This window comes from Sphaeramia orbicularis, chromosome 14, assembly GCF_902148855.1.
Source record: "Sphaeramia orbicularis chromosome 14, fSphaOr1.1, whole genome shotgun sequence".
NCBI lineage: Eukaryota > Metazoa > Chordata > Actinopteri > Kurtiformes > Apogonidae > Sphaeramia > Sphaeramia orbicularis.
The window spans coordinates 23132495-23146349 of record NC_043970.1 but is presented as its reverse complement, the minus strand read 5'-3'; positions in this window follow the sequence as shown (position 1 = coordinate 23146349).

Here is a 13855-nt window from a genome sequence, read left to right as displayed (position 1 = left end):
AAATATTGGCCTAATATCTGAACTTCATTTCTTATGTCTTTATTCTGGATATTTTGTCAAACATTTATGAACTTTATGAATATTTTGGGGGGATATCAGTCCCTGGACTTGGCCGGACTGGATGTTAAAAAGAATCACCATTTGGATAATGATAAATGACTAATGTTCCAGTCACAGAGCTGTCCCACCCCGTACGTCTGTAAGCAGGAGGAAGACAGACACACCCATTTAGATTTTTGGAGGTGAATATTAAAATGTGTGAAAACAAAGACACCACTAGTCCCATGTGTACCTTTCAGACTCAGTGGTATAAGATCTATGAGTGCTTTTTCACTTCTTGTGGTTAAGTTCTTTTGATGCTTCCAGCCACACACACACACACACACACACACACACACACACACACACACACAGTTTATTTAACCCTCAAAGACCAACACAGCTGCCGGTGACCAAAAGCGTCTACTGATCTGACATGTTTAATAGCTATTAAACCAATAATGCGGAAAAGGATTAGGGCCCCTGGGGAAAAAAAAGTTGAAAAATTAAGGTCCAATATTTTTTTAAAAATATCATTCTGAGAAAAAAGTCAGAATTATGACTTTTTTCTCATTGTATACATACATGTATTATATATATATATATATATATATATATATATATATATACACATACATATATATATATACACATACATACATATATATATACACATACATACATATATATATACATACATATACATATACACATACATATACATATATATACATATACATATACACATACATATATATACATATACATATATATATACATATATATACATATACATATATATATATATATATAAAACCTTAATTTTGATTTTTATTTTCCAGTGGCCCTAATCCTCTTCGGTACAATACTCTTGACAATACATTTGAAGAATCCAGGTAAAATGAAGTCTCTCAGCTGTTCAGCGTCATCATACAGGACTCATTCTGATGTTAAGAGTCTCTGTAGTGAATGTGGAAACACTGTTCCCTTCTGCAACATTGATTCACCAATAATAAAAAAAACACATGGCAAAGACCAGTGGTTATAGACACTTGTTTTTATGTAAATGTAGTAATATATTGAGCTGAAAAAGTCCTATTTTATTTCCCAGTTTTCTCTTTTTTGTTATAATAACCATTGAATTTACTCCAAGAACGTATGAACATCTACATGGCCAGTAAATTAAATACAGCAAAATACCTGATTTTCACTGAAAATCCCAAATGCAGAGGAGAATATAATAATACATGGTGATAAATCACTAAGGTAGGTTTAATAGGTTCAGTAGTCTGACACACTGTGCTATTTTACTTGTTACATAAATATGTATATAGTCTGTAAAGTGTTTTTTTACTTGTGTTTTTTTGTTTTCTTTCTTTATGCTGCATGCGCAATTTCTCCTCTATATCCTAATGCCTTAACCAGTGAATTTCCCTGTAGTGGGATCAATGAAGTTTCAACCTATCTTATCTTATCTTAGAGAAAAAAAAAAGTCGACAGAAATAGTCCTGTCTTTAATGGTAATACATATTGTGCTTAGAACTCATGCCTCACAACAGGACTAACTTATTTCTCTTCTGCTTGAAATTTGCCTTGACCTAGTGTACCCAAATTTAAAATGAAGGTATATGACTTCTTTATTTGCAACTAAATCAGCAACGTCCTGACGAGCCATTCTGAAGCATTTTGGAAATCCATTTGATGTGTTTTTTTTTACGGCTGAATGTGTGCTTTACGATTTGCCCTTCTGACTGTATCTGTGATCACACTGATGAATCCAAGCAGCGCGGTGCGAGTCTGCCCCCCATTGTTTCGAACCTTAACGTGTACCTGACAAGCTTTGAGAAAATGAAGGTTCAACGTCAATGTACAGCATGCCACTCATTGACCGCAGTGATGAGATTGGAGGCTTTGAAAACACACAGCACGCGGCTCTGAAGCACTACCTCGAAGCAGGCTACCAGGCAATTGTTGCTATGCTACCATAGAAAGCCCAATCAAAGTGCAGTGTGTTGCTCGTTGAAGCTGAACTGCTCCACAATGTTCCAAATACTTGTGAGTAGCACTGTTTACATCAAACCATAAAACAGCAGAAAAAAGAGGGCGAGTGCATGCTGATGTGAATGATTTGTCCACCTCAGCTTGGAGGGAAAACCAGCATGTGAACGTCACATGATTAATATCCACTATTGATCTTTATAATGCTATGTGGCCTTCAATATAAATTAAAGGATGCCTAATGAAAATCATGGTTGACTTAGACCAGATTGACATTCATGATTATTATAAGCACATCCATAAAAATGAATAGACATTGCTCCTTAACATTTACTCTTTTCAGGATTCTTCAGTCGTGCTGTTTAATTGCTCACAGCAATGTGCTGAAGCACCGACGTAATTGGAAATTAATGAACATGTCCTGATTGACCATAAACAAGAATGTCACAGCCCTTGAGGAAAATTGAGGAAAACATTTAAAAAGATCAATCACAATGACATGAGGTACTTATCCTTGGGGGTCTGAATAATACTAATACGTGTCTGTAAAACCGTTCTCACATTTAATATTCTCACAGTTACATGTAATGCCACATCACATACACAGCTGGCCAGCAGCTCAGCTCACATCTTACCTGTTCATCCTTCTAAGTCAAAAAACCGAAGACTCGCCACCCTGCAGGCGACACACAACTAACTGACCTGAAACACTCATCCGTCCTCTACACAAGAGGAGTGTACATCTCAAACAGTCACATGTCTCGTCAGCTCCAAAATTAGCATGGGTGAGGCACAACACTTGATGCTAAATAGCTATTGATGAAGGACACACACTAATAGGAATCAGTAATTCTGTCCCTTACCTCACCCATGTCCCTTTGCTACTCTCAGTGCATTTCATTTATAGACAGCTGGCCTGGTGCATATTTAACCAAACCCTTATAGCCTTTATAGATACAATCAAAATGAATAATTAAGTGTTTGTAAAGGTCTGGCATGAGGTTAATCTTCTCAATGGTTTATCAATATCAAAACAGCACCGTCTGTGAAGGTTGACCAGTGAAGTCCTTAGTAACAGCTTTCCCTCTTTCCCTCTTGAGAGTGTGCATATAAGTGTGATTTCGCTGTTTTAGCATATGTTAGTACATGCTGTCTGGTTGTGTTCGTCATGTATTCCTCTTCATTTTTATACCACATGTATCTTTTATAATATGCTGTCTTTCTGCTAGATGGATTTCAGCATGTCATTGATTTATCTTTTATCAAACACAGCCTTACTGTTTCTACCTGGGAGAAGGACTTAAAGCTGTAAGGCAGAGGTTTTATGTGGTCATTCTGTTACTCTTGAAAAAGTGCTCATTTAACATCTTTATTTGCATTAAAATTGCGGGTTAACTGAAATTCAAGTAACAGAGATTAATGCAACTGCTTTCCATCATCTTGAAAACACAGAAACAATAAACTTCAGCACCGAAGTAAACATGGATTCACCACCATGCACCAAAAATGTGTTGCATTTCATAAATAGCAGCATTTTGTCAAAAATAGCACTGTAGTATCCTTTCCTCTTTTCCTATCTGTATTCTACGTGGGATTTCTACACAGGACTCCTACGAGAAAGGGTTAATGAATTCCTCACACAGATAGATATTGCCATGGAAACAGCTGCGTGACTGCTTGCAGCTTGTATACACATAGGAGAAAAAAAAACAATGGTACCAAAGATATTTTAAAATTCAGCGAGCAGAGGCTTTCCAGTGCACATAGCTGCATTTAAGATTTTTTTTCTAACAAGCACCGAGCCAGAAAGAGTGAGGAGTAGCCACCTTGCACTTCACCCTCACCCTCGGCCCTCCTCCCCTTTCTCTCCATCTTTCAGATTCAAAGGAATGTGATTGGCATTGGAGATGCATTTGCAATAGCCATGGAGTTAATGCATTCAAAAATATGAGGTCTGGATGTGGTAGATGGGAAATAATACTCTGCTCTGTCATTTCCTTTGCAATAACAAAGTACACACACACACACACACATCGTAAAACACACATGCACGCACACACTCTAACACAATTCCAGCAGAGAATAATTAATTCACAATATGAAACAGACCTTAGGCAATGTGCCTCGCAGTTGAGCTGAATAAGAAGGAATAGATTGAGTGATGCTGTTTACACTCCCAAATACAAAAATGCGCATATATACAAAACCCTGCATGCATACACACTCTCACACTCACACACATGCAATAATTATTTGTCGCTTAAGATTATACAAGCCTGGCCATGTTTTCAAAAAGGTGGTACAGTACACTGTGTGGTGGTGGTGGTGGGACAGTGTAATCCATCGCAACACAAAAACATGTTCTTTTAGTGCCATTAGCCATCCTCCCAATACGAGTCAATAGTCTCTCACTGCCCAAATGGACTTTTATGCTTGAGTCTGCAAATATGACTCTATAGGTTGATTTCTGCAGCATTCACCAGTGGCACTCAGTTGCTGAAGCAAAATAACTGTATTTAGATTCATAAATATTTTGAGATGCATTGAAAAGCTTTTAAGTCCATAGAGAGGACTTGGCATAGTGATGCAAAGAACTGTAGGTGCAGCGAACACAGAGCACAGAACCTCTGGTAAATAAACAAACAAATAAAAAAAAGATAAATCAACATGAATAAGCAGTTAGAACAGAAGAAGAACCTGCAGAAATCTATGTGGTTTCCTCCCTATTTTGGACTAAATGCTTGGCATGTACAAGCAGTTGCTCTTTCCTCCTTTAATCACAAACAAGACCAGGGAATTCTCCCAGGAACTGAACCACATTCCATCAGCATGTGTCCTGTCCATTACACTGGATGTTGAGTGTGTAACATGCTCCATTTCTCAACACTATATTATGTGGTCGCTACAACATTCTTCATGCTTTCGGTTAGAGGCGTTACAGTCCTGTAATAGATGTTGCAACTGAGAAAAGTTAATTCACCATTTTGCTGTTTTACATATTGTCCGTTTCTGCTCCGATTTTCTGGAGTTTCAAGTGTCTCTGTTATTGATGTTGCATTTCAGAAGTTCCTATTTAAATGGTGGAAGGAGAGTAGAACGAACATAATCACATCAGTCATAGAGATTCATTGGGCAAATAAGATTTCTCCTTTTCCCGAAATGAAGAGTTATAAGTTTTTACATTTTGCTTTGTATTTGTTTTGCATCTTGTGACATAGTTATTTAGGCTACTTATTTTGGTCTGGTATCGTAACTGTTTTGCATCATTTCATTGAATACACATTTACCTATGTTTTGTTTGTTTTGTACTTCTTGGATATGCAGTTTTGCACTTGGTTTTGTTTTCATTTTGTATTATCTTTGGATGTATTTTGTTTGTTTTGTCTGACTTTATGCAGTATGACTTTATAGCCAGTTGTGTATAGCTAACCATTAAGGCTATTATTATTTAGAAGGGGGCAGGAAATATATGATTTTCTTCATCCTGCTCCTTTTCGAGCATGGGTGTGTACATGTCCGCTGATCAAATGCACATCTATGAACGAAATAAATAAATAAATAAAAGAATGAATGAAAAATCAGCTATAATTAGGTTAAAAAGTTGCAGGTATGGACTCACATGGGGATTCATAATTTGAGCTCAGACAAAGTGCCGGCCTACTCTGTTAAGTTTTGCAAACCACACTCACCCAGGTTAATTAAAAAGAAATGGACTTCAGCAATCCCCTCATCACACAGTAGGACGGACTGTGGTCAAGTATAATTACACAGCTGTAAGCAGATCATAATTGGATAATAATTTTTTAGTAATTCCTTTCGGGATCCAATTCTCCATTGGGAATTTTTTAATTGATGAGATAGCTCATACCTCACACTGGTCCACAAGTTACAAGATTAGGTGACTATCATAGCTTATCGCACAGGCACAGAGAAGTAAGTCATAAAGCAAATTAGTGGGAGGCTCTGTGACTTTGTCAGGCAGGTACGTGAAGCGATATTATCTTATTTGCCAAATGAGCCATGAATGGACACTATAATTTTTTATGGTTCCACATTACATGCCAGTGTTTTTACAGCGACGTGGCAGGAAACAGCCAGTTTTAAGACTTAAATTGTGCTTGTTTGCCAAAAAAGGAAAGAAGTTACATATACTTTAAGTGAGATGATGCAATTAGCTACAGTACCTGTTATTCTGTGGATCCGTTCAGTTTATTTTATTTCGTTCTGCCCCTGCCCTCTAATCAAAAACCAGTATCAACCCAGTTCCACTGGAGTCATATATCTCCAAGCTTAACAATTCATTTTATCAATGTCATTGTGTTTTTCTGACAGTTGCACATTGCACAGTCACATGCATGTTTTTTTTTTTTTTCCTCCACTGTGTTAAGACTAATAAAACAGTAGTATTGATGAAAACCTGTGTAGGCCTATTTTTTCCACAAACACAAAATTGATCAGGAATCAATAATGGAATGGACAAAGAACTGGACTGTTAAGCAGAATCAATAGTGACACTTGTATCTTACCAAATTCAATCAAAGTAACTTACAATTTAGCTCTTGGAATGTGCATATAGGAGCTGTACAGATGACAATCACACAATAGACAAAAAGTTCATTTAAATAGCAGTTGTGATTAAAAAAAAGTCGCATCTGTGGTTATAATACCAGTTTTTTCCCTCCATATCCTCATCTACTGTTCTCCAAGCACACCCTCATCATCACCAAAGTAACAGATCTTTCACACACACACACACACACACACACACACACACACACACACACACACACACACACACACACACAGTTTTTGTCAGATTGTTGTTCCTTTGTCTGCCATTGCCTTCTGGCCCACTTTCCTTATCTTTCCTTGTGTGTCCTTGTGGTTTGGATATTCTGCTTCTGCCAGCCACTCCTAGTTAGTTGTTTTTCTACCTGGTTCTGACTTCCACCTGCTCTCAGACTCTGCCTTCTCCTGCATAAGCCTGCGATTTGCCTGGCAGTCTGTAAGCCTTATCATCTTCAATAAAGTCACGAAACTACTCTTGCTTGTCTGTTTGTCTTGCTTTCGTGTCCTCTACCCTGTTGCCAAGTGCTCACGCTCTGACACTCTGTGCGTCTCCCAGCATGCAGTTGGATCGCACTAACATTGTCAGGTCTCAGATCCTCATCACCCACACCTGCAGAATAACAGCTGTGACTGACATAAAGTCACATTTTCAGAATTCCTAATTAAATCTTCAGCCAACGGCGGCAAGAGCTACAAAAATTAAAAAAAAAAAAAAAAAGTATATGATGAGGTGATAACAATGCAGAATGACAAGACACTATAAGAGAAGATGAGGTCTTGTGATGGTTGAAACATCACAACTTGTTCATTTTTGAGCAGGTGAAAATGGAAGCAAGATGAAGCAAGGATTTAGATTACAATGAACAGGAAGCTTCAGTTCCAGAATAGAGAGGAAATCTCAGCACCTGGTGAGTTGTGTTAATTCACTGATATTGATCAAGACTCCTATTAACTCACTGCAGATATATTATGGTCATTTTGTGCTATAGGGCAGTAAAATCTTACTTATTACCCCTTTTACAGTAATGTGGAGCTTTTATTTATTACCAACATCATTTAGCTTGATATTCACTTCTGAATCAGCTGAGACTGTATGCTGACCTTGAGTCTCTGTGTTATCACCACATTTCTTATATTGTTGATATCTGTACATTGGACACACAGTCTGAAATTATCTGAAAATTTGCCTTTTAACAGAAGTTCAGTTTTCAAATTAAAACAAATCTTGTATAGGGCTATGTTCCAATACAAGAGTAAAAAGATATTTCATTAACCCTGTAAAGTCTGAACCATTAAACAGAACCATTGACAGAAAATTCCAGTTCTTTGAAACTTGAGCCTTTATTGGTCCTTCAGAACAACCCCATTGTTTTTTTTGTTTTTTTTTTTAAATATCAGTTTCCATATATGAGTTTCAATTTGTATCATAGTTGATACATCAGGTCTCAATGCTCAAATATTATTTTTGAACAAACAAAAACATAATATAGCACAAACATGTCTTACAAATTGGTAATTCCTTTTCAAAATTGGCAAAGTTCTGCCTCCTGACAATCTTGTAGTGTCACTGGAAAGGCTTCTAGTTAATGAATTACTCCCCCTTGGTGGATTATCTGTGTATTACATGTATCTAATTGTATACATCAGGTTTTTCAAGACAAATTACATCACACTGATCATGTAGAGGGCTTCAAAACTCATGTATCAAATATGATACATTCTGCGTTATAGGGTTAAGCTGGGCTGAAAGAACAGAAAAATGAAAATCATCCTGTCTTACACTTTGAGAGAAGACATTTCTAGTTCATAGATAGTGATATATATTATTTTACTTGCTCTGTAAACATTCATAAACCTTAATAAAGCTGAAACATAGCTTCTCTGTAAATATAATAGCCCAACATGTTTGATCTGTGTAAATTCCGTTACAAAATTGACTTCATTATAAATGACATGCAGTTGCTCAAGTGTTCAAGTCCAAGTGTTGCATTCAGTTACACAATAATAGTCACTGAAGGGGTGGATTGTGTTGCATCACTGAACGCCAACGTACAGTCATAGCTCAGGACATGTCTTCAAACACAGCTGCTTACTGACCTTCAAACCCTTGCCTTAACACAAACAGCCAATCACAGCCAATCTGTCAACATGCCCATTTCTGTCAACGCGTCCACTTCTGTTGACACACCTACCAGTTTATGTCAAAATGCCCATGTTTCAGGGGTGCAGCTGGCTGAATCTACAGCATACTGAGCAAAAACAGCAGTAGGAATGCAAAGGTTCAGCACTTCTTTTACACTCCCTTGACTGTTGATTAATAAATAACACATATCATGATCAATTTTTATTTCTTCCTGTACCAGTACAAGAAAGTACACTAGACTCTTAACACAAAATAGAACTTAATATGGTGCTTTGTTGCCCTTTTTCTCCCAGATGAAGAAATATCAGCCTACTCTAAATCCCCTGTCTTATACTGTACCTTGATGTTCTCTGACTGACTGCTCCACTGGTGCAGCTCACAGTTGGCTACAGGAACTCAACATCCTTTTTTCAATCATATTCTTACTATTGAGAAAATTTTTGCCAACAAACAAAATGTTTGCTCGGGTCCTTCCACAAATGCAGCAAAAGTCAGCTTCATGTCAGATGATAAATTTTGAATAAAATTAGACGTCCTACAGAAACCTTGCAGGCAGGTTACGTGGCCCCAGATAGGCCATCCATCTATAAGCAGGCCATCCCATGTTTCAGAAGAAGGCCTAAACCACTCATCTGGACAGATAGATTACTGTGCCCACACACTCATAGCCAGAAGCTGTCAGACTCCAGACTTGCTAATGTGCCCTGTGCTACTGGCTGACCTGTTCCAAAGGTCAGTCACAGGAGAGAAGCCGGGGCCCTGGATAGTCATTGTAATCCAGAATATAGCATTTTTAATGGGTGAGTGAGCAGCAGAGACAGTGGTGGGCCAGTGTGACAGATGGCTTACGTCTAATGACCCACAGTAATCACCACCATCATGTCTTGTGGATTGCTGTAGAGTATGATCCAGACAAGCCATGGACAAAGTCCAGTACAAATATAACAGTCCAGGGCGACTCCTCCAGGTTGACTATTAAATGAACCCTTTTTTCAGTTAAGATGATTGTGCTCAGCTGTCCCAGTTCATAAACAGACCAGCTTTCCAAGTCTCCATCACTTGAGGCTTTGTCTGAATTGGCTGCCTTCCCTGACTACAACAAACAGCCATGGTAATCATTGAGATTGTGAACAGATACAGGATTTACAACACAGACATATAATTAGTCCGTAAAATCTCAGGTCTCTCAAATCTTGGCTTCAATAATGACTTAAAGGTTCAGTGGGTAAAATGTAAGGACATCTAGTGGTGAGGATGCTGACTGTAACCAACTGAATTACGCTCACCCTGCCCCTACGGTAGCAACTAGACACTGTTTAGAGCTCGTGCTTGTTTGACCCATTCTGGGGTTTTTGCTTAGGGGGTTATGAAGTCTACACTCAACACAGTAGGTGAAGCTAATGCATGTTAACAGCAGATGTCTTCCACTATAAAATGAAGCAAAGAATAAAAGGAAGTCCATTCTGGGCTCCTGTACAAACAGAGTCACTTAGTCACATAGAGAGCACCAGATACAAACAGCTAAGCTAAAAAAAAAAAAAACACAAAAATAAACTGTGCTTGCAATTACATCCTCCTAAATCTGCTCCCAAACCCTCTAACCTCACAAGATGACTTCTATCAATATATGAGTGGAAACATCTCTTAGCAAGTTTCATTATGACCAGTCCAATAGCCTGAATGATGAGATATGACCAGAAAAATGAATACTCCAGGAGTAACAAAGATGTAAAACTGAATAGCTAAAATGGCAGGAATGGCAGAATTAACATTGTAGAGCAACTGCCATTATTTTCAATAATACTGTCATATTTATTCCTTTCTCAGTTAAAAGTGCCTGTGCAACTTATACAAGACAACAGGAAACCCATTATGATGCCTTCATGATTACGCAGGACAGTAGACCTTTGAGGCATGTGCACACAGGTGTCGTTCATCTCATAATCTATCCAAGGAGGTGAATTGTGCCATTTATCAGTGCTGAAGACCTGGAAGCCAATATCTTAAATCACACAGGTAGTAGACCAGTGATGTACAACAATATGCTCCATCTCTCTCATATTTCAGCCGTGTGATCCCGTCAGAGGCAGGAGTGGCACAGGTGTCATTTTAAAAGAGGAAATCCCCCCTGCTGGAGAAACAAAGGTAGGTTCATTGGCAGAGATATAGTGGTGGATTTACAGCAATTTTTGTTTTTGTTTTTTTCTAATTTCAGGAAAAAAAAAAGGGAAAAAACAAAAAAGAAAAAACATTCAGTCAGGAGTGGGATGAAATACAATTTATCCTGCCCCCTTACCCCATCTTTTTCTACTGATCACAAAGTCCCATATCAGTTCCTCAAAATACTTTAATAAATCTTACTCATGTCAAAATAAATTCTAAACAATTCTGCACAAAACACAAAAAATATTACACATATCAAAAATAAACTCTGTCTATTTCATAACTGCATTTCATATCAGTGTTGGACATATCAAAATAAACCGCGTCCATTTCATATTTTAATGACAAAAACAGTTCTGTTTAGATTTCTGAATCCTTATATTTGAATACAAGGCCAATCTAGTGGTTGGTAATCATCAGATCACAGCATAAGAGTTTACTTTCCTCCTTGCTGAAACTTTAAGGTCATATCGAAGACACTGTCAGAAAAAGACAAAGCTTTAAAAATATGTCATAACGATAGGTGTTATGATACCACATTTCTGGGCATCAGAACAAACAACTCTAGCCTCTATCTCACTGTGGCCTTTTCTTGTCATTTATTTTACATGGCCCGGATGAACTGTGCGACTGGATGGTGTGTGGAATATTCAGATCACAACACAAGCCAAAAACACTAAAGCACATCGTGGCTCATCAAATCACACTCAAAGCGTCCAGACCAACCAGTTAATCTATCCTGGCATAACTGGATGATAGAAATGTCAGTAAAGCATTGTCTGCCCATTTGACACTATGCTAACTATGCCGAGAGCTCTCATGTTTGACACCAACATATGCATAGTTGTAGTGGCATACTGCCACTTTCAATTTCGGTGTTGACACTTTTTTATAGATTTCTTGCTGTATCTGCTTCTCTGCATAGATAATGAATGGGATGTCATCACTTTGCAGCTATTGGTGTGGCTAATAGAATTAAGTCATTACTTTAGAATAGTCAGACTGCGAAATGCAAGATTCTGATCCATTTTTAATTTGTAACACTGCTACTGTTTGTAACTTTTCTTTTCTTATAGCACAAACCAATTTGATAAAATAAAAACCAAGCATCTACTCTAAGTTCCTCTCAGTCTGCTTTTGGACTTCACACTAAATTGCAGAAACCAAATTTTGGCATATGGTCTTGAAAATGATCACATCTTTCATTGTATTTAGCATTGGTATGAAGACCTAAGGCCAGTGCTGTTTAAATTGTGAGCAACCACTGTAATGTCCATGCCTCATTGGTCTCACTGATTGTGAATCGATCAATATATGGACAGAGTGATGAAGGGGGAGGCGTGGTGTTAATAGTGTCTCTGCTTTCCCTTTAGAAACTTAAGTCCTTTAGAAGTGTACTATTTGACTTAGTAATAACAGTAATACCAATAATATACAAATACCTCATGATATTTGCTTAATATAACAAAAAAAAAAAAAAAACATTTCCCTCTCACAGTTACAGCAGGAAGCTCCTTGGGTTCAGCTACAGTCTAGCATTACTATGTATTGTGCCATGAGGGATTTCCATGAGAGCAACAAGGGTTAAATTCCTCCTTCAAGGCCACTCTTTTGGTCAGATGTACATGTAAGAAACTGACACATGTACAAGTATGTCTGTCTATGTCTGGAACATGTTCTGTTTAATATTGTTTGTTTTCAGTCATACCAAATACTCCTTAAGGCATCTTTCTTCCTGCACGATTGTAGACTTTGTTCCGGCCCTAGTGGTCCAAATCACACACTCCCAACAGGAACAGCTGTGAAACTCACACTTGGGGAAAGGACGTGTATGTGTCTGTGTCTTGTTTGTGTGGTGGGGTTCAGCCAAGGGACCTGAGCCATATCAAAGCAGCTGCGCCACTCTTCTAGAGAGGTGGCCACACATACATCGGTACAAATGCATCAGGTAAAAGCAGCGCATAGTAGTAAGATACAGTATGTGTACATTATAGTCTGAGAAGGCAAACAAAATGACAGAGCTCATTTTAAATCAATTCTGAATGCATGAAATAATTTCAGTCCCATATGTAAATAGATACACAAACATCAGATTCACTCAGCTGTTAAATGATTTTGCCAGAATTAAACACATAATGCATACACTACAGTGGAAGTCAATATTACAAATAAACACATGACTGACTGACTTGCTCTCTCTTTTCCTCTCTCTCTGAGATGGTCAGTGTTGAATTAAGCGCACTTGAAGCCTGATTATGCATTCTTCCGTAATGCAGCCTTCAGTGGCCACTAATTTAGAAACAGAATCTTCCCCAGGGCTTATTTCTGCTTTACTTGGTATATATGAATTCCCATATAGATGATTCACCTCATGTTCCAAAGGCAGAGGGCTATGAACTCATGGGCAGGTCCTACTGGGTCAGGGTTTGGACCTCCATGTTTCTCGTGGCAGGCTATGATTTTACACTAAACCAACCCAGAAACAAGCGGTCATTACTGCGGGCGAGCCAAGCCCTTCTCTTGTGGTGTCAAACCAAATGTAAACTAATCTGTCAACCTAAATGTGCACAGCTCAGTATTCTGCATGTCTGAGAGACCTGAGGGGAGAAACTCATATACTGTACAGTATCAAGCAAAGACAAGACCAAAGCCAACTATGGGGCCTGGAAAGCGAATGATTGTGCAGAATGAAAGAGAACCGAGAGAAACACAGATGTGGAGGAAATTACAAAGTGCAGGTTGTAGGCAAGATATGAGAAAGGCTCCAACTTAATGCATCCCAAATGTTCCTTTAATCACCTATATTAGACATTCTGACTTGAAAAACCTGTATTATATTATAATGATAAGCTCCATTTCATTATTAATGTCTTATTTGTCATGATGCCTAATTGCATTCTTACCGAGTCACTGACTTTCACAGACGACTTCTCTATTTTTATA